General features: G+C 42.3%; 1 protein-coding gene across 2 annotated transcripts in view; it reads left to right on the top strand.

Annotated features, from left to right (window-relative positions):
- Positions 1-6,026: 6,026 nt before the first annotated feature.
- TRERF1 (transcriptional regulating factor 1) overlaps positions 6,027-21,950 on the top strand; it is a 138,162-nt gene continuing 122,238 nt past the window's right edge. The window contains exons 1-2 of one of the 2 annotated variants that reach the window (XM_084622247.1): positions 6,027-6,680; positions 6,935-7,021. The gene's annotated coding sequence lies outside the window, so the exon portion shown is untranslated. The remainder of the gene's footprint in view (positions 6,681-6,934; positions 7,022-21,950) is intronic. The other variant, XM_084622246.1, reaches the window with a different exon arrangement.

The following is a 21,950-nucleotide window of genomic DNA, read 5'->3' as shown; positions in this document are numbered from 1 at the left end:
GAGGATTTTTTCAACAAATTGTTAATGAATATCAGGGTGTGTCCAGATAGTTTGTGCCACAGCAAATTTAGTGCAGGGTAGATCAGACCCCTCACAAATCTGCCACTCTGAACATAGGGTGACCAGGTGTCCAGTTTTCGAACACCCGGTCAAAAAGGGACCCTGGCGGCTCTGGTCAGCACTGCCGAACAGGCCGATAAAATTTCGGTTGGCAGTGCTGCAGTGCTTAGGCAGGCTAATCCCTACCTGTCCTGGCTGGCACCACACTGTGCCCCGGAAGCAGCCAGCAGGTCTGGCTCCTAGGCAGGAGGGTGGGCCTTGGGCTCCGTGCAGTGCCCTCGCCCCGAGCACTGGCTCCGCATTCCCATTGGCCAGGAACTGGCCAGTGGGAACTGAGGGGACGCCTGCAGGTGAGAGCGGCATGTGGAGCCTCCTGGCTCCACTGCCTAGGAGCCGGACCTGCTGGCTGCTTCCAGGGCGCACACAGCATGGTGCCAGGACAGGCAGGCGGCCTGCACTAGCCCCCACAGCAGCGCCACTGACTGGGAGCCACCCAAGGCAAGCCCACACCCCATCTCTGAGCCCCAATGCCCTGCCCCAGCCCTGATCCCGCCCCAAACCTGGAGCACCCTCCTGCACCCCAAACCCCTCATCCCCCTGCACCCCAACCCTCTGCCTCAGCCCAGAGCTCCCTCCCACACCCAAACCCCTCATCCACGGCCACACCCCAGAGCCCTCGCCCCTTCTACACCCCAATCCCCTGCCTCAACCTGCAGCCTTCTCCCACAATCCAAATCCCTTGGCCCCACCCCCCAGCCTGGAGCCTCCTCCTGCACCTCAAACCCCTCTTCCCCAGACCAGAGCCTGCACCCCCTCCAAGACCCCAACCTCTGCCTTAACCTGCAGCCCCCTCCCACACTCCAAATCCCTTAGCCCCACCCCCCAGCCTGGAGCCCCCTTCTGCAACCCAACCCCTCATCCCCAGCCCCACCCCAGACACTGGACCCCCAGAAGGAGCCCTCACCCCCTCCTGCACCACAACTCCGTGCCCCAGCCCAGAGCCCCCTCCCACACCCTGAACCCCTCATTTCTGGCCCCACCCTGGAGCCCACCCCCCCCAGTTAGAGCCCTCACCCACTCCCGCACCCCAACTCCCAGCCCAGTAAAAGTGAGTGAGGGTAGGGGAGAGTGAGCCACCAAGGGAGGGGGAATGTAGTGAGTGGGGGGCAGGGCCTTGGGGAAGGAGCAGGGTTAGGGTGTTTGGTTTTGTGTGACTAGAAAGTTGGCAACCCTAACAGCATAACATGCTTGAAAAGGTGCCACATGTATACCTAAAGGCTGCCAGGGGATGGAAGGGGAACAGACTGTCATGCCCCCACCCATTAGCTCAGCTACTGATTTTGGATGTTCAACTTAATATTTAAGGCCTGATTTTCAGAGGTGATGTATGCCCACAACTCATGTTTTAAGTCAGTGGAAACTGCAGATTCCAAACAACTTTCAAAATCAGACTTTAGATGTCTCAAAACAGGCACCCAAAATTGAGAAACTCAGAATCAGTGGACACTTCTGAAAATTGTGGCCTGTGTCACCTTGGGTAAGTCCTTTAATGAGTCACTTGGAAAGCTGGGAAAGTAATCCAGTCAGAAGTCTTGAATCCCCATGGCCTACTCTTAACCTCAGAGTATACTACAGTCCACACAATTAGATTATGCTTCTTTTATACTGCCTTTCGTGGATATACCACAGATTCAAAATATATTAATAATAAAAAACATTCGACTGGACAAAGTAGGTGAGAATATATGGATGGAACTGTATATGGATGGAATTATGCTGTACTGGAAGAGAGTAGACTAGATCAGTGGTTCTCAACCTGTGATCTGCGGTCCCCTGGGGATCCACAGACTATGTCTAAGGGGTCCATGAAACGTTGTCGTTACCATAGAAGAGTTATTTTCAACATGTGGTCCACAGGCCCCTTGGGGTCCACAGACAGTATCTAAGAGGGTCCACACCTCCATTCAAAATTTTGTAGGGGTCTGCAAATGAAAAAAGCTGAGAACCACTGGACTAGATGACAAAGAGGTCTTCGCCATTTCAAACTTCTATAATTCTTTTTCATATGTAAATCAACCGTATATTAGAGAAATGTAATACTCATTTGAAAGAGGAACCTCTAACAGCAGTCTGACAAAGTTATAGCATGCATGCAGTGTTGTAGCCGTATTGGTCCCAGGATATTAGAGAGACAAGGTGAGTGAGGTCGTACAACAGAACCTCAAGAGTTATGAACACCAGATTTACAAACTGACCAGTCAACTACAGACCTCATTTGGACCTGAAAGTATGCCATCAGGCAGCAGCAGAGACCAAAAAAAAACCAAAAACAAAAAAAAAACCAAATACAGTACAATACTGGGTTAAACATAAACTACTAAAAACATAAAGGGAAAGCAGCATTTTTCTTCTGCATAGTAAAGTTTCAAAGCTGTATTAAGTCACTGTTCAGTTCTAAACTTTTGAAAGAACAACCATAATGTTTTGTTCAGAGTTATGAACATTTCAGAATTACGAACAAGCTTCATTCCCAAGGTGTTTGCAAGTCTGAGGTTCTACTGTATCTTTTATTGGACCAATAAAAGATATTACCTCACTCTCTTTGTCTCTCCAAAGTGGTAGCAGTCACCAGAAGACATTTCCTGGGTTGCTACCATGTATATCTGTAAGTGCGCTGCATTATTCCCAACATACGTTTGTACCCTCATCATCATGCATAAAAATTGAATGGAATTGCCTCTTAAGTTTGAATACTATAAATAATAGTGGGCTTTGCTTGTTCACAACTGTGGAGACTTCCATCCCCGCTCTCAGACTTCCTAGTCTGCAATGTTTGAAAGGGAAATTCAGGCTCTCTGCACCCAGTCGATCCATAAATTGCACAACACATGCCAGGAGTGTAGTCTAAAGCTATCGTTATCCCAGGTATCTTTTTCTGAATTACTGGCCAAAGCTAATCGCCTGCCTAATGCAGAAGAGATTATCTGTGCCTTCCCACTTGTTATGGTAGAATAACAAGGGGAAATTTGTTGGAAAGCTGCATGAGAATAATTTTTGTATGCTAGTTTTAACATTTTAAGGAATATTTACTGCCGTGTTGAGAATTATAATATGAGCTTGTATGTTCTGAGTAAACTAAGTATCACCACAAGTCCAGCCCATACAGAATCCTGTCCTAATTTGTTTGAGTGAGTCAAGATGCCGGGGCTGACCTATTAAATGAGTTGCATTAGTCTGGATTCCTGATTTTCAGGAATTATTTTGGAAATCATAAGCAATATGGGTTTATTTTCATTTCCAAATCAGATGCAAAAAATACACAGATGGGACATATTGAGCTGTGGTTTGAGTTCTACTTTCAATGTAGTTTATTTACACAATTTAGGACTCCATCAAGCAAACAAACCAGCTATTGACTCCAAAGCTCAGCATAGATTTTGCACAGCATTGCCCCCAAGAACAAAAGTCACAATATCCAAAAGGTATTTGCAAACTTAATACACTTGAATGCAGTATTTTTCACTTAAGCAAAATTAAAGTTAGAATTTGGTTGTGTGGTTGAATGGAAAAATACCAACATTTTAAATGACAGAAGGAACTAGAAGTGCAATTGTCAATTGGGGGTCATTACATTTTTTCCCTATCACATTGATCTATATTATCAACAAAAGTGGTCTCATGAAGATTAAATAATTAATGACAGTGGTATAGGGTGATGATATTTCCCAAAGGGAAAACAGGACACCACATGGGGCTGGCCCAAGCCTTGCCCCTTCCCCCCACACATGGGGCTGGCCCCTTCCCTGCCCCCGTAAATGGGGCTGGCCCATGCCCTGCCCTCCCCAACCCTCCATGCAGGGCTCTTGTCCGAGCCCAGCCTGCTCCTTGCCTGGGGCTGGCATCGCTGCTCACCCGAACCCAGCCTGCCCCTCGCACAGTTGTAGCTGCTCAGCTAAACCATGCCTCCCTCCCCCACAAGGCTGGCATCACTGTTCACCCCCTTGCACATTCCTCTGCACTCCAGAAGGGGGGTGTGCCCCCCCCCTTTTTTTTTTTTTTGCAAAAGTGGGCATTTGGCCTGTATTGCTCTTGTATATGCAACCAGCAAATCTATCTAATGGTGTGAGGTGAGGCTAAGAAGTAACCCTTATAACAGTTTTCAGAGTAACAGCCGTGTTAGTCTGTATTCGCAAAAAGAAAAGGAGTACTTGTGGCACCTTAGAGACTAACCAATTTATTTGAGCATGAGCTTTAAGCTCATGCTCAAATAAATGCTCAAATAAATTGGTTAGTCTCTAAGGTGCCACAAGTACTCCTTTTCTTTTTCCTTATAACAGTGGTTCCCAAACTGGGATTCGTGAACCCCTGGGGATTTGCGAAATGTTACAGGGGATTCTCGGAAAAAAATTCCCCAATGGCTGCCAGAGTGCTCCCTCGGGACCCCGGGCAGCACAGGGCCAGCAGCCTGGAGCCCCTAGACTTCCAAAGGCTAAGCAGATCAAAGCAAGCATATCTATCACAGTGAGGAGATTTAAACTTCAAGATTCCTTATAAGAAATGGAAAGGGAGGTGGATATTTTTTGGTGTTTTTAAATTAAATAGGCAGGTAGTATTGTTTTTTAAATTATTATGAAGAACAAGTTTAAACTTTGTTGTAACATGCGTTGTTTGCCTGGAGTGCTCAAGACCTGAACGCTTGTGTAGGAGGAACTCTTTGAGTTGACTTCTTAAATACCTTCATGCTATTTCACATCTGATACTCCTTGATGAAACATCGGAGCCTTGTCATATAACAGCCTTATTCAAAGCGATACAAGCTATGAAAGTGAGATCTTGGAAGAGTGTTGCCATTTTCATAATAAGAAAAGGAGTACTGATGGCACCTTACAGACTAACAAATTTATTTGAGCATAAGCTTTCGTGGGCTACAGCCCACTTCATCGGATCACAGGTTGTTAAAGTTTGGGAACCACTTGCCTTATAAGACAGAAATCATAAATGCCAACGCTGGGGACCTGATTTTGTTCCAATCCCAATCAACGGGAGTTTTGTCACGGTCACTCTTTTCCCTAGGAGCAGGACCTAGAGCCAGCATAGTCAGCTCTTTCTTCCTTTTCCAGATGTTTTCCTACAGCAACCCACCTGCCACCATCACTCAGGAGCCTAGAGAGAGCGAGTTCGCAGGGGCCCTGGCAGCGGCAAACCCACCCGCACACTGCAAAATCCTTCACAGCCAGGGGGAAGTGCAGCGTGAAACCTGTCCCCAGCGGCCAGCCCCAGACAATGCGCTGCGTGCGGTGCAGGAGTGAACGCTTCCCGGGAAAAGGTGTGGTGGCTATTTTCAGACGTGACTCAGACGACGGCTGGCCGGCTGAGCCACTTGGTGCGGCTTTCGCGGTCGTTATAAAAAAAAAAAAAAAAAAAGCCTTGCCGAGGAGCCCGAAACGCAGGCGCCCTCCCGGGGCCGAGGGCGAAGCCGGCGCGTGGCAGCCCCCGGCGGGCGAGGGCACGACGCCTCCACCTGTGCGCCCAGCCCGCCCACCAAAATGGAGCGGCGCCGGCGGCCGAGCCCGCCCGCGGCGAGCGAAGTTCCCTCCCGCAGCCGCCCACTCTCCCCGAGCGGGGGGCGGAGCCACGAGGCAGAGAGAGGCTCAGGTCTGGGGAGCGCTGCGCCAATACCAGCCGGCCCAGGAGAGCGGCTCCCTGTGTGTGACCCTCCCCCGCGCTGGGCAGGCATGGCGCGTGAGGAAGGGGAAACTCTCCCCAGAGCCCGCAGGGCGTCATAGCCGCCCCCCCCCGCCTCGTCACCCCCCCATGCCCCGGAGAGGGTGAGCGCGTCCGCGCCTCAGCCAGACCTGCCCGGCCTCGCGGGGGGCGCGCGCGCGCCCGGCCGCCCGCCCCCTCCCTCCCCGGGGCGCCGGGCCAAGGCAGCGCCTGCCCCCCCCGGGGCCGCGAGCGCTTGGCGGCGCCTGGGCCAATGGAGCCGCCTCGCGTGTTCAGCCCGGCGAGCTGCAGCCCCAGCTGCGCCCCGTCCAGCCCCGCCGCGCCCGCGCTCGGCGAGAGGCAACGCGCCCGGCAGCCTCCGGCACCGCCGTGTCCCCGGGGAGCCCAGGGCCCGGCTGCCAGCCCTCCGCCCGCCTCCCGGGGGCTGGGGGCGGCCGCCCCGGGGCGCCGCCGGCCGGAGGCTCCCGCACCTGCGCCGAGTTTGCAGCGCTGAGAGGGGGGCAGCTGGGCAGAGCCCAGCCCGGCTCCCCGGGAAGGGAGCAGCCCCCGCGCGTGGCCTGGCCCGTCCCTGCACCCAAAGCCCCGGGCGGCTGCGGGCGGGGGGTTGCGCGGCAGCCTGGGAGGGGGGTTCAGGGCGACCGCTGCTGCTGCTGACACCTTGTTACTTCCTGCTTCGCAACCCCAGGGCCCGACCCATCTCGGCGGAGGGATCCGCTCGCCTCCTCCAGCCTCCGCCCATTTCTGCTTCTGCTTTTTTTTTCTTTTGCAAGAAAATAATTTGACAGCGATTTGCTGACACTGGGATTTTGCATCAGAGATTACAAGAAACCCCCCCCCCCCCAACGACCTCTCCCCCGATCACTAGGCGGGGCGCGCAAAGGGGGATCATGCAAAAGGTAAGTCCTGGTTCTCGGAGCCTTTCCTAGCGTGGGCTTGCAAAGTGTGTGGGGAGGTGGGTGGATATTGCCACCACTCCTTCGCTCCCAGTGCAATTGCTTAGGGGAGGGTGTATTGCATGGGGGAAGGGGAGGGAGGAGTATGTTTCCTGGCGGAGCGATATTTGTTTACGGGACGAGATCTGTACTGTAAGTAAAGTAGGACCGAGCAAAGGCAGTTCTGTAATAAATTAGTATTGAAATTGCTCCATCAGCGCCTCCCAAAAAGGGGGAAATTGTGCCCAGTCCGGCCAGGTCTGTGTTCCCGGATCCTGCATGCACTTGTTGCAGATTTATACCAGGTAGGTAAATGCTTAGCAAGTTTAATTTTGTATTAGCTGGGGCTCCCCTAAATAAAGAAAAAGTTTGCAGCTCACTCTCGCTCTGTACTGCTGAGTAGGCGAGGCCCTCCCTGCAGCCTCTTCTCTCTGTTGCAAGACATCCCAGCAGGGAGAAAGGGCTGGCAGTTTATTACAGTGTCCTGTGCTTGCGGCTTTTTTTGGGGGGGGGGGGGAGCGGTGTGCAGGCCTTAGGGAATGGAATTAAAGTGAACCTATGTGATAAAGTTCTCAATCTGCAAGTGAGAAACCGCAGGACTCCTTAGGGATGAATCTTTTCACATGGTGCATTTGTGTCAGTGCTGTGGTGTGGCAAATTACTGTATGCGTGGATTTGGCATTTGATAATATGCTGCCATACCTGCCTACAGTGGGAAATAGAAAAACCTGAGATTTTCATCTTGGCCACTCCCTAAATCTCTGTCCTATGGTTTCTCCTTGGCAAGTGACAAAAATATTGCCTAAGATAAAAGTGTGCTTTTAAAATCAGGAAAATAATATGTTCCAGTACTTTGTGATTCTGAAAAACGTGGCTCTTAGAATTGCCTTTTTGCAGCCTGCCTGTAGAGGTTCCTCCCATATTCTATTCAGTGTCACATCAGAGCTGCAATACTGAAAGTCCAGAGACTTTGGAGGCAGGCCCCAGAGTTTGAAAAATCCCTACTTCTCAGGCCAAAAGCCTGAAATTAGGTACATTATGCTGTGGGCTTTGCATTTAAAAGGGGTTTGGGCTTGATGTGCACCCCTGAAAAGGGTTTAGGATTTAAGGTAATTAGGGCTGGTGGTGGTTGGTTCTTGGGGAAGTTGGAAAGGGATGTGGATTCAGGTTCTGAAACGTTTTGCTGTAATTGTACTTGTATTGTGATCTCTTACGGCAAGATAATGGCTTGGTTCCTACTTAATGGCCAGTAAATAGCTTTCAAATACTGGATCAGAAATGGTACTTTGAATTAGCTGTATAGTGTGGCTGACAAAATGCAAGTGTTCAGTGTGTCACATACTTGAAATATTGATTTGCTAATTTACTTCCATGTTTGTGAATCTTTTGTGTTTCTAACAAGATCACATGTAAGTTTTCTATCTGAAATTGTCTAAAGAGGCTGTTACAGCTGAATCACATGGTTGCATAGGAATTAATTTTTTTATATTTTTATTCTTTGGAAATTCTATATTATTGCTTTCCTCAGATAAGCAATGTACAATAAACTGGTCACTGTCACTGATTTTAAGCACACAACTACATACATTTCAAGAGACCACAAAATTCAGGAGTAAAGAGCAAAACTGTACACCAGATGTCTAAATACAAGACAGATGTTTTACAAGTAAAATTAATAATCAGTTAACCAGTTGACAAATGGATAATGCTTTCTTCTTCCTCTGCTTGCTTTATAGATTAGTTTTTCATGTCTGTCAATCAGTTACCTACACTTGACTTTTCAGGTGTAAACTTTGCAAATTTTGTACTTTAGGTCTAATAAATTGATACATCTTTGCTGTGCCAATAAATTACTTAAGATAGGTGTAGATCTTTACAGACTAAAATAACAGAGCATTACAAAATGTGAATAATAACAAAACTATTTGTGAGAAAATGTGATTATTTTAGTTGCCAGAGACATAAACTGATTGATTGTTTATGTCTCTGGCAACTAAAATATTACTGTAAGACACGAATATGGAGTGAGCCCTGCACAGGGATCCTCTCATGTGGAGAACTTTGCAGGGTCAGAGCCTAAATATTTTCCTTTTTCAAAACCTGTAAATATGTATTTAATTAAGGCACAAAAATCTATATGGTATGGACGAACCATTTGTACACATAGTTTTCATGCACAGAACATTTTTTGTATCATTTAATTTAATTTGTGGTCTTGACTGGACATTAATTGGCCTGGAGCAGAGCTATTTCTCTGATGTCCTCTGATTGGTATTACAAAAGATCAAAGAAAATTCAGACATTTTATTACATTTCAAGGCCTTGCCTGCCATGCTACTATAGGCCACTCCTTTTGAGGTATGTTCACTTTTGTATAAGGTTTGTTAAGGCATACATTTAACATCAAATGTACTATTGGGTTCAAATACTCTATATATATGTTATGGGACTTTGAAAATGTTAATTTAAAAGGCTTTGCTATAAATAAAGGGAGTGTACAGCATAACAAACAGGCTTGTTTTTATTTAGTTAAATGATTTTCTCTATCACATGAAAAAGTTGCATTATAAACTTCCCTTAGGCTAACATTTGTGGATTGCCGGTTAACACGATTTTCATAATTTTTATGTATATGTGTACTTTGAGAGAATTAAAAGTCAATACATAAGACCTGCACACAAGTTATATAATTAACTAATATATTTTTTTTAATCCTTTCTGCTATGCTTGAATAGCAGTGTATGTTTATGTAACAAAATGAAGCCAGAAAACTTCAGCAAGAAACTGAGCAGTGTTCAGACATCTGACTACCTAGTCAAACTGCAGAGTGACAGATTCTATATAAAAGAAAAGATACGAATAATGTAGCTTTAAGGACAAAAATGATTTTTAAAAATGAGCTGTGCAGTGGGAGTTTTACATGAGTATGCAATGCAGAATCGGGCCCTTAATGGAAATGATGGGGCCAGTCTTGATCACATTGTTGTAATGTGTATTCTGCCATTGACTTCAGTGCAGGATCAGGCTGTTGAATAGTTCACTAGGTGTCCTGCCCTGCCGTTTGACCCATTTGAAAATGATGTGGTATTCAAGTAAATAAACCAGAGCATGACTAAATTCTTTGTCTGATGTTAAGTGACTCATTTTGCATGGGGATGGACTCAGGCTTTATTTCCTATTCATTTATTGTTTTAGGTCTGTATATTGCTCTTTGTCATGCACTTGGAGGCATGTGACCAAGTTCAATAACATAAAATGTGTACATGTTTCAGTTTAGGTTCATTTTTGTGGAAGGCACATCCATTTAACTAGGAAGTTCCTAGGTTTTTGACTTAAATTCCATCAGTTTAATTTTTCTGGCTAGTTTAGTCTTTTCAGGAATCCAAGAAAGTAACGATCATTGTTAGATGGTTAATGTAACTCCCTCAATAACAGGTGGAGAATACGAGAAAAACGTAAGGACAGTACTCTTATGTCCTGTGTACTTCATGGAGTAATGCAGTATTGAGACATTTTTATTAATGAGAGGGCATCAACATTTTTCTAAAACTTGATGATAAACTCCCTATTTTTGCAAAATACTTGCTGTTTGATTAGCTGCATTTAGGCTAGGGACAGCAGCTCAATATAAGCTCTACCGTCTTTTTTCACCTAGCCATACTCCTTAAAGGTTGGGAGCCCTGAACCCATGCAGTTTCCATGGAGGTCCTTTGTCAGATCCAGAAGTGGGGAATGATTTTGCTTGAGGTCGTGTTCTCTGCCCTTCCTCATGTACTGGTCTGGTTTTGTCAATATCCAGTCAGATTTCTCCCGCTTTCTGCTTGTATTTTAATGGAATGATTTAGTTCTGAGTTTTAACCCAAAATAGTTTTAAAATAGGGGATTGTAATAGTTCAGTATAAGGCTTACTCTGTTGTGAATAGTTTAAAATTTGGTTTTAAATATGCCAGGGAATGAAATTTAAAAATATAAGTTATTGTGGCAAAATGTTTGAGAAAAATATTTGTTCTCTCTCTTGATAGTTCAGCAGTACAGTAGCTAAGCAAAACACTGTTCTCAGGTCTGTACTGGCATCAGTATATGAAGATGTCTATGTGACAAGGCAGTGCCATTTATACAGTAACACAGTGTCTTTTAAAAGATGTTATTAGCTCCATTGAAAACATGAATGTTAAAAAAATGAAGGTGTGATAATTATGAAGGAGTAGTATTCATTCCTTCCCCTCCCCCCCCAAATAAAAGAATTCCTGGTTCGGTATTCCTGAACCAATGACAAAGCTTAATCAAAATTACATTTTTAAAACTCTAAAATATCGTTTGACACTGTTAGATACAGTTACAAATACAATCTATGCACACATACTAATTCTCTTTGTGACTTCCATCTTACAAACGTTTAACCACTTGAATAAATTTATTCATGTGAGTAGTACCATTGACTTTAATTACGTGAATAGTCCCACTAAAGTTACACAGATGCTAGAGTGTTTGCCAGATGGGGTCTTCAGTTTAAACTAAATATCCAAGAAAGCAAATTCCAGGTATTTAGCCAATTACAGTACTATAAAACCTGTTCTTAAATCATGTTTAGCTTTGAGACACACATTAATATTCTTTTAATCAATTTCAGGGTAATGGGGGAAATCCTGCCTTCTAAGAGAAACAGAAAATAGCACATTCAAATATATTTTAAGAAGGGCTGCTCGTCCTTCAGAGGGTATGGCTGAGCGTGACTCAAAGGATATTTTTTTAAAAAAAACCTTACTTTTTCTTAATCTCTTTTTTGGGAGAAAATAACCAATGTGGTTGCTTTTGACTGGCACATGGGAGTGTGTAGCACTTACGTACAATATTCCACAGTCCCATTCTACGTTGTTGGGGAGCATGTTTGCCCCTGGCTCTTCGGCAGGTGAGGGGAACAGCTTGCCCATTCATAGAGGGTCTAGATCTAGGAAGTTGTTGAGTCTGGCCCTGGCAAGAGACTGGAATGGGGGATCCAATTGGTCAAAGAATCTGCATAGGCCTGGATCCCCAAACTCTCCTAAGGCAAGTACAAGGATAATATTAATGACCAGCAACTTGATTTGAAGGAGTGAGAGATGGTCATATTGACACTGGGTCATAGAAAGTGGTAGTGGGTAGAAAGAATAATAGTGGACTCTTCATTTCCAATTGAGTACTCTTTATTTACACTGCCCCAATTAGACACCTCATTCCAGGAGTCCCAGTAGGACAGAGCTTCATGCACCAGTGGGTGTGGATACTCTGTGGGCTTGCTGTATCCTGCATCGAGAGAGGGGTCAAGGTTTAGCTGTGTCCAGGAACTGCAGTGACCCTTCAGGCTAGGGCAGAATTTGTCCCCCAAAAGTACTGTATTATATTCTGCCCTTAAAATAGGATGGGCAGAATGATTATTTTTATATAATTTTGGTGGATAAAATTAATGTTTATTTTTAAGCACTTTTTTCTATTATGTATTTAAATTTTCACAGTTATGGGGGGTTCAGACAATGGGGACATCAGAGAATAATTATTTAATGCCATTCAATGTTGAGATTAAAAAAGTTAAAGCTTTATAACTGTTAAAACACAAATTGGCAATATCATGTCAGAATATACAAAGTAAATGGCCTTAAATCAAGTGTAATAAATTCTCAAGCACCATTTTTCTTACTTTGCATAATTTGCGGAAATTTTGATGATTATCAATGGAAATATTTTTCCTCAGTTTGTGTTTGTATGATGAAATCAGTATTTATCTACATTATCCAATTAAAAAATCTAATATTTACAAGCCCAAATATGTATACCTGTTTTGCCAACTCTTATGAGTTTGTTGTGAGTCTCATGGTATTTGGTGATTTTCTTAAAGTCTGAGCTCCTGCAGTGATGGAAGTATATGATCATCTCGGCTTTCATTATTTAAAAAAAAATAAAAAAATGTAGCCCTCCTGGTTGCAGAGACAAGTTGAAAAATGTGACCTGAGACTGTCCTAAAGTCTCAAAACCAAGAAAGCAAATGAAGAGAGCTCACAATTATTTTTTTTAAAACTTGTGATTTTTAAGCCAGTCTCATAGTATTTTGGGGCCTGACCCATGATTTTTGAATACATGGGGTTGTCAGTACTGCATCCTGCCGTATTATACAACAGTAGTCCAAAACACTCCATCTTACAGTAGAGATACTGCAGCATTCTGAATGAGTACTGTAATTTTTATAAGTGCATTTTGAGGTTCAAAGTGAAATTAGTTTTGTGGTTTTAGCTTACTTTGTAATGAAGTGTGATACAGATCATGCAAACAGCCCACCTAAGTTTGCATAGTTGTCTAGTTCTGTGTTACAGAAAGACCCAAGATACTGCTATTATGTAGACTTGTATGAAAAGGTATTTTTTGTCCCATGTCACTGTTGGAAAATTTGTCAGATTTTTATCTGGAGCATTGAGTTCTTCAGTACTCTTCACTGGCATAGTATCCCTGTGGGTAGATAATTTTTTGAGCCATATGGGCACAAACAAATATTAACTTTTCCCTTCCCCAAAATAAGAGACATTGGTTAAAACAGCCATTCAAGGCCATATCTCACGTTTTCTAGTGTCTCACTTTAGTCTAAATAGAAAACAGTCAATCTTTTCCCCTCTTGTCAGCTGCTTGCTCTAAGATTTCTGAAAGAGGCTGAGTTGTGATGTGTCCTTGAAGTGCTGCATGGAAAAAAAATTGCAATACTTTGACTCCATTGTCTCTATATTGAAGCAGCATTGCTGTTGTTTGATATCTGGGGTTTTTTTTGATACCTTATGCATGCTAATAGGTAGAGGGAAAGTTGTGACTGATGCAGGGGGCCCCCCAAAGAAATCCTATGATAAAACTGTCGAAATATGGTGTTGGGAAAATATTACTTTGGTAGGCAAGTACAAGTCTAGCAGCAACTTACCCTAAGCAGCGCGGGATGGTCATATTGGCAGCTGGGTCTCTGAGAGTGGTGGTGACTAAGTGTAGAAAGAATAATCTAATATCCTTAGAGGACTCTGTATTTACATGGCTCCTGATTAGACATCCCACTTTTTAAGGACTCTGTGTATGTTTCGGGGTACGGAGCTTACACCATATTAATTTCTCTGTAAGGCAAAAGAATACTGTTGAGGTTTCCATGATAGTCATGTGAAAATGACTTTGCGTTCCTGCCCTATAAAACAATGAGATAACTTTAGAGATACTTTAAATGTTTGTTACATTTAAACACATCCAGGATTTTCTTCTTAAATTTTATATCTACGGGGAAAAAAAGTTGCATAACACTTTTCTGACTGAAAAAAAGAAAACGTGCTGCATCCCTTCATTTCTCCCCCTCTTCTAATTGATGGGGGGAGTTGGCATTTTCCCCACTCTCCCTGTGTGTGTGTGAGAGAGAGAAAGTTAGCATTTTCTTTTTATATAAACAATCTCTGGGTTGATGTGTTAAAATGTGGATGCGGAAATCTATCTAAGGCGAGAGGTACAATAGAATCTTTTGCTGGTATAGCAGTGTCAGTTAGGGAACTATGTTTGTTTTTTTGTGTTTTGGGTGTCATTTCTGTACAGACCTCCTGTAGATGCAGTTACACCAGCATAAAACTGCTTTTTCCTGTATGGTTTATTTCACTCTCCAAACTGGGATAAGCTGAACTGGCAAAAGGGCTTTCTTGCTGGTATAAGCTGCATCTACACTAGGAAGCTTTTGCAGGTGAAGATCTGCCAATACAGAAACTTTTAAGCGTATACTAGGCTTAAGCAGAAGTTCTGCTCTTTCTGAACAGAGTAATGGCTTTCTCCCCAGATGTGTAATGTTGGATAGGTGAATAAGGTAAACATCTAACACAATGATCCTGCAGTGGGAATATTCATGTGTGTATAATTAAGTACATACTTACTTTTTTTGCAGGGTCATGTTTTTAACTACGTACTGTACCCATAGAAATTGTGAAATATATTTATTTGAAAAGCTTCACTTGTATTTGAGTTACCTTCTGCTATTCATACAGAATTAAAATGGTCATCAGTTTGCATATGAGACAATGTGTAGTATTCAATGTCATAATATATCTCATGTAAGTGACTTCAAATGCTTGGTTATTGTACTGTAAGTGAAAAATAAAAAAACAAAATTGGGAGATACTGTATTCAATTCTGAAAATGTAGAAGTGAAGACAACTGTTTTAAGGCATAAAAGTTACAATCTATTAATATTCAGTTTGGTCACAGATTATTCACTCTCCTCAGACTAGTTAGCAGTATATGAAGAAAGGCTACACAAATTGTAAATGACGCTGCATCTTCATTGGCAAATCTGGGACTCATAACTCAAAATTGTTGCAGCATCACCAGTGGTAGCAATGGTGGAAAATGTAGTGAGGACAGCAGTAGGACATTTTTACTGCCATCAAGTCCCACCCATTTGTACCATCGTTGGGGCTCCACTGGTGGAAAATTACAATTCTTAGTTTTTCTGGTGTAGACACAATCTTTGTTAATAGATTAAACCTGCCTTTTGTAGTTATTCACTTTCAGACAAAGATAAGATTTGTCTCATTAGTAATTATATTTATTTATTGAATAAGAAATTAAACCTGACCTATTTTTAATATAAGGTAACACAGCTTTACTTCTGCCCCCAAACTATAAAACTTAGAGGGTCCCAGCCAAATATGGGTTTTTCTTTACCTCCCATGTAGGCTGATGGAGCCTTCATGTCCACAAGGCCATTACTCTGGCTGTATTACGAGATCCTTAAATCTCTTGCCAGTCATATCATTTTAGTTTGCCTTTTCTCTTGTTTTGTCACATCCCAGTTTTTAGGAGCTGTACTTACCTTGCAGACAGGCAGTCTTCCTTGAGATGGAGGCAGAACTTGCCATTTGTAACACATGAGAGAGCATTTCATATTGTTTTCCTTCTCTGAGAGCTGAAAGTCTCACCTTTGTGATGGCTCCTAGACCACAGTAGAACTTTAAAAAAAAAAGTTTCAGGATCAAAAACAAGACTCCCAGAATCACTACCAAACCTGGGGCTATTATCTAGCTGTATGAAGGGCTGTCCTCTAGGTCATCTAATAGCCAGTTTTCATTATGTTTAGCACAGCATCAGCAGTTTTGTTGTTGCTTCACACACTTGGTGTGTCAGGTAAAAAATAGTTTAGTACCAAACTGTGTGTTTTCACCTTTGAAGTACAGAAACTCCACGTTTCAAAGGAACACCACTGTACTTCAGTATACCATCACAAAAGCAGCAGTAAGTGTTAACACATATTCTATGGTGCAGGTCTCAACAAGGGCTGATATTTTAGTTGTCTGTTCAGCATGCAGTACTGTTCAAACTCAGCTGAATGTCTCCCACGTAGGTAGCTGCTTGTGTGTGTGTTCTCTGTTTTAGTATCTGCAATTTCAGTACATACTTCCAGAATTATTACTTTTTTTGTTGCTGCTCATTTCCAATCAGAGATTAAAGATAACTGATGGAAACACACTAATTGTGATAGTTCAAAAGTGTCTATAATCTTTGTTTTCTTAAATGGTTTTTCCTCAGGTATGGTCTATATTGTGGGATGTGTGGGGTTTTTTTGTTTGTAAATTTTATATTGCTCAATATATATATATTGAGCCAACAAAAACAGGTCCTGGAAAAAATAGGTCAGAAAAACACCTTAGAGATCGACATGTCTTGTAGACATGGTAAAAACATGAACCAAGGTGCTTCATATAACATATCTGAGGTCCAAGTTTGAAGTTCCTAAATTGCTTCTGCAACAAAGTTGATGTGATCATCAACACCCAGATCAGAGTAGGGCAGAGAGCACTACTCTGTACATGAATTCGGGTGCCTATACTGGCATTTTTGCCTCCTCTGCAAAGGAATACCACCTGCCATTCCATTGCTTCAAGGTAGGGCAGTTTGTAGGAACATGGCAACCAGTACTGTTGGATGTCTTTGAACATGAGCAATGATGAGTCTGTAAGAAAATGTAGTGCATCAGCAGGAGTGAGAGGGATTTATATACACCTCCCAAACTTGATTCAATGGTAGTAGGCACTGCATTTGCCAAATCATGAAAGCTTGATAAGATTCTGTGGCAGAACATAGAAATGAAGCCTGGAAGGGATCTTGTGAGAACAGCTAGTCCATCACCGTGCACTGAGGTAGGACCAAGTATATATGTATACTTATATATATGTACCTCATCCCTGATAGGTGTTTATCCAATCTGTTCTTATAAACCTCCAGTTAGATGGGTTCCTTTGACAGCAGTAGATTGGAGCAAGCTGCCTCCTTTTTTATTTCAGATTTCTGTCCTGGGTTGGATATGAACTCGCAGTGTGTGGGGTGACGCTCAGATTTGATGACTGTAACATACCATTGGAGCCATGCATGTCCAACAACATCTGGGAGGTCTGGTTCTAAATCAGCAGACAACCTTTTCAAATGTAAAGTTGTTGCGAATATGAGTTGCTGGCATTATGTTACACCATGTTTGTAAGTATGATTTGGATCCAGCAACATGTCAGTCTTTGGTTTCAAGAGTGTACTAGTAATTAGAGCTGGAAAATTTGTGAAAATGTAGTCAAGCTCTCTTTCCCCCTTTCACCCTCCCCACCCCGCCCACCAGTGAGCAGTAATAGTGCTGAGTCTTTGTACCTTTTCATCAGAAGATCTAAACCCACTTTGTACTATTACAAGGCAGAAATTCCCAATGTGGTAACACAGCAATAACCTGATCAGCCATGGATCTCTATAAAATGTTGTTGCCTTCTTTTAGTACAGTAAAAAATAGAGAAGGGGAAGCAAAGGGGATCACGAGGGGAGGAGGAGAACCATTTTTTGAAAGTATGATCTCTTGAAAAACGCAGATTATAGCGAATTTTAACGGAAACATTCCTAAAGGTGGTGGTGTTATAATAGAAAGGAAGGACTATGGGAATATTTCTATTGGGAAAATGAAAGGATGATTTCTTTGTTCATATGTTTGAAAATCACAGATGCGTTACAGAGGATGAATTTTATACTTGATCTTGCTTATGGTAGAAACAAGAGGTTTAAGAGCTGTTTTAAAAGCAAACATTGATTTAAGAAATAATGCACCTAAATAGAAAATTCCAGAGAAAAATTTGTAAAATGACAGAGTTGAATTGCTGCCCTGACTGTTGGTGAATAGTACCTTACTTCTCAAATAGTCCCACAGACGTAGTCTGGCTACTTGCAAAGTCAAGTACTACAGAACATGAGCAAGGCTAAAAGAATCTGGTCCTAAATGGTTTATTTTTAATATGCATTTTTTGTAATCCAGGTTTCAATAAGAAATTTTAATATGAATATTTAATATATATGAGTGAATCATGCGCACATTGATTCCACTGGCTTGAAAAAAGGCATTGCAGTCTCTTGGACTGGGCGCTTGATCTCTGTACTAACAGAGAGCCATGTTCTGATGTTGAGATGTTAAACCCTTAAAGCTGGGGACTTTCTCAGAAAAATTTGGATCCAATTTTTTAACTTAATTTAAAAGAAGAAAATCCAAATAACCCTTTAAGTGATGGCCCAAAACTAGGGAAGTTGCAATCCAGACTTTGTAGAAGTATGCATGTAGAACCTTATCCAAAATTCTGACTTCAGATAAGTAAAGATTACAAAATTGGGCCCTGTGGGCCCAATTCAAAACACGCTGAAGTAGTCTCTCCTCCTATGAATAGTTCCATGGACTTCGCATGAGTAAGGATTTACAGTATTGGGTCCATAGGTTAGTGCTTCTGTTACATGAGTAATTATAGCTGTTTCTTTTAGCTGCAGCAGTGTTACTGCCTACTTTGTAATTATATTCTATAATTTACCTAAAGATAAACTGTCAAGTTTAAACCCCACACTGTGCTTACCATAAATGTTGTTTTCACATGTAGCACTTAACTTCTAGATTCTTCCAGGGAATCTTTAAAACTAATCCTTTTAAGTCATGAAAATAAAAGAACAAAAGAACAATGCAATTTATTCAAGGTTCCATCAAATGTAAAGCTGTATGTACCAGCTCTAACAGCATATAGTGCATGTGGGTCGTGTTATTTCTGTTAGCAGTAAACCAAGTTCATACTTTTTAGAAATGTACACACTTCACATATGTATTGTGCAGTTTAGCTCTTGAAACTTCTAGCTGAATGCTGACAATCAGTACAGTTAATTCAATAGAAGGGCCAGCTGTAAGCAACGGCAGATACTATCTGCTGGGATCCCCCTCGTATACAGAAGCCCTTCAAAGGAAGCAGGACAAAAATATTTTTTCAGTCTAGTGGTGGGCATGATGGCACCTGTTCTGCTTTTTGTAGGGAATCTAATAAACTTTAGGCCAGCCCTGTACAGTAGTATTAAGCTCTTGAATCTGCTCTGTTGAAGTCAGTGGGAGTTTTGTTACTGATTTTTAGGAGGAGGAAGATTTGGCCTAGTGGATCAGATTAAAAAAATAAGAAAGCAAGCAAGCCTCAATTTTCATGTGAATGAAACAAGCTTTCAGGTTGAGTCAGTGACACACATACTATCTATGCAGTACTGGTAAGTCACTGCTTACTGTAAATCTTTATGATGCGTAGCAGATGTATATCTGTACTAAACTACAGTTAGATGACTTTGTAGATTGGGAAACTTAAGTAAATATTATTTCCACTGTATATTCAAGTTAAAAATACTCTGAGACGTAATTTACTGAGCTAATGGCAGAAAGAAGTGTTTCAGCTATCTCTCTGTGTTGCTTTCTATCTTAACCTGTGAAACTGTGGTATGAAAGTTAATAAATTATGCAACAAAGTTTTTAGAAACTTGTGCTTGCATGTTATTAGTACTGAACATTGTTCTGCCTGTCCTGTGTAGGTAGGCTTAATTTTTATTGGGAAGTCTTCCATCTGTGGTAGTATAAAACCCCAAATTCTGATGTGATGGTAGCAATGCTGCAGTCATAGAGGAGCTCTATTTGTTTCTCTTATAAACTCCTGTTTCCATTTGCCAAGTTGAAACTTTAGGAAAATTACCCTTTGCTGCCCAACAGGTGTACATAGCAGTTTACAAACACTTAAAGCAAAGTCCCTGCTTGGAGGAATTTACATTTGAAAAAATACTTTTTATGCAGTGGAAAGTTTTTGGTCAAATTGTGTGTCTGCTTTTGAGTTATCTGAGCGTGATAAAAGTAACTTTCACACTTAAAAAAAAATTGTGGTATATTTTGAATTATTCTAAACTTGGTTTAGATCAGTTCTAAGTTTTGTTTAAATTTTTAGCTAGACAGTTTAATCACCCATGGATCCTCAGATCTCTTCCAGTCTTCATAATGTCTGTCTTTATTTTGGTCAGTTGCCTCAAGTTGTCCTTACTCAGTTGTTAACTTCAGCTATATTTGTTACGAAATCTCTTCAACTGAGATTAGAGTGGACTATGACAAATTACTTTGGGGAGGAAGTAATTCAAACATTTCTTTGAAGATTGAGGGCCAAGATCATTGTTGGCATAATTGGGTGTAATTCTGTTGAAGTTACACCTGCCTCCACTAGTGGTTTGGCGCAGTTCTCAATCTGATCTGGTTGTACGGCAATGATTAAGTTCTCTGAAGATCAGGAATGTGAGGTTGAAACAAGTTGTGAAGTTCATTTTAATGTTTTGGTTTATCTTGCACAATCTCATTGAAATAGACGCCAAACAGTCTACATATCTGTGTGAGATCCTGGAACTAGAAACAGTTCCATCTGTCCCATCCCTCCTCTCTTCCCCCCCTAAGGATTTTGTATGTAAATCAGATGACGTCTTGTCTCAGTCCCTGTGCAGATCTACTTGCTGTGTTATTAACCATGTGCTAGGGCTATATTGTATATTTACTTCTACACATTGAAATAAAAGCATTTATTTCACTGAGACTATCAAAATATCTGATGACGTACGCTTACATTGCTAACTTCAACTTAAACGCACACTTGTGGACTCATTTGAATCTTGTATGATAAATGCACATCGGAAAATAGGGCTTGATCTAAAACCCATAGTCATCAATAGATTTAAGTGGGTTTTAGATCAGGCCCTCAGTACATAAAAATCAAGGATTTTAATTCTTGCACAGTTTCTATGTTTAGATCACTCCCTTAGCCTAGCTTTCTTTCAGCAGCAACCATATAGGAAAAATAAGGTAGGAGGAAATTTAGGTGTAGTCACATAAGAGAGAGCATGAGTGTGCAGACGCATATCCCTGGGTAGTAGCTGAATATTGGTGTGTAGGAGGAAGCTATGTAGGCCGAATGTTAGATTTATCCTTCATGTTTGTTTAAACTGTGAAGTGCTCGGATACTCTGGGGACGAGCACAATATAAAAATGTAGACAATAATTTTGCTGTGATAGAGTTTAAAGAAGTAAAGTTTAATTTTGTCCTCTGCAAGAATAAATTATTGGAGCAGGGCTTAAAAATACTCCCAGATAATTTCCCATTGTTATGTCCATCACAGGAGTTCATTATGTTGACAGACAGCCGTGGGTAAAAATCAGACAGTTTTAAGTATAAAAATATTTTTGTTGTGAATTTAGGGTTGGTAAAAGGTGCCAGATGGGCAGTTCTGGAGCCCTAAGTCCTGTTTCTCCTTGGAACAGGTGCAGCAATGCCTGCTCACACGGCTGCTCAATCCTGACTTGGAGGAGTGACTTCTGGGGTGAGATTCAGTAACTCAGTTTCGGTGTCCATTTAAATCCTCCGAAAACGTGGCGGTGGTTTGTGATGGGTGCACTACTCCACAGGAAACTGTATTGAAACTACTTAAAATCATTGTATGTAGGCCATCAAAGAAATATCCGGTACCACCACAGTTGCAACTTTTGGTCCCCACTAACTGGCGGGGGGTTGGGGGGGGTGGGACCGCAGCACCCTACTCCGCTGCCAGTCCCACCGATGCGTTCTGTCCTGCAGTCCCTCCTTGTCCCAATTGTAATGGTGCAGCTGAGTAGTTGCCATTCCTTCTGCAAATCTGTTGTGGACTTTTAGCAAAGTGCAATAGACCACTAATTGGTCCTCAGTTGGTAAAAACTTTGAGTCATTACTGCCCTGGATTGGATTTGGACCAGTGATTTGGAGGTGAATAGATAAAAAATTTAAGGGCCAGTGGGGACTTAATTGCCCTGAAACTATTTTTTGCAGTTTTGGCTGAAAATTAATACAACCTGGAGCATATATGGAAATGGGAGATGCTCTG

Source organism: Lepidochelys olivacea, assembly GCF_965140295.1.
Source record: "Lepidochelys olivacea isolate rLepOli2 genome assembly, chromosome: 3".
NCBI classification, from domain to species: domain Eukaryota; kingdom Metazoa; phylum Chordata; order Testudines; family Cheloniidae; genus Lepidochelys; species Lepidochelys olivacea.
The sequence above is the reverse complement of the archived record's forward strand: the minus strand, read 5'-3'. Positions and strand labels throughout refer to the sequence as shown.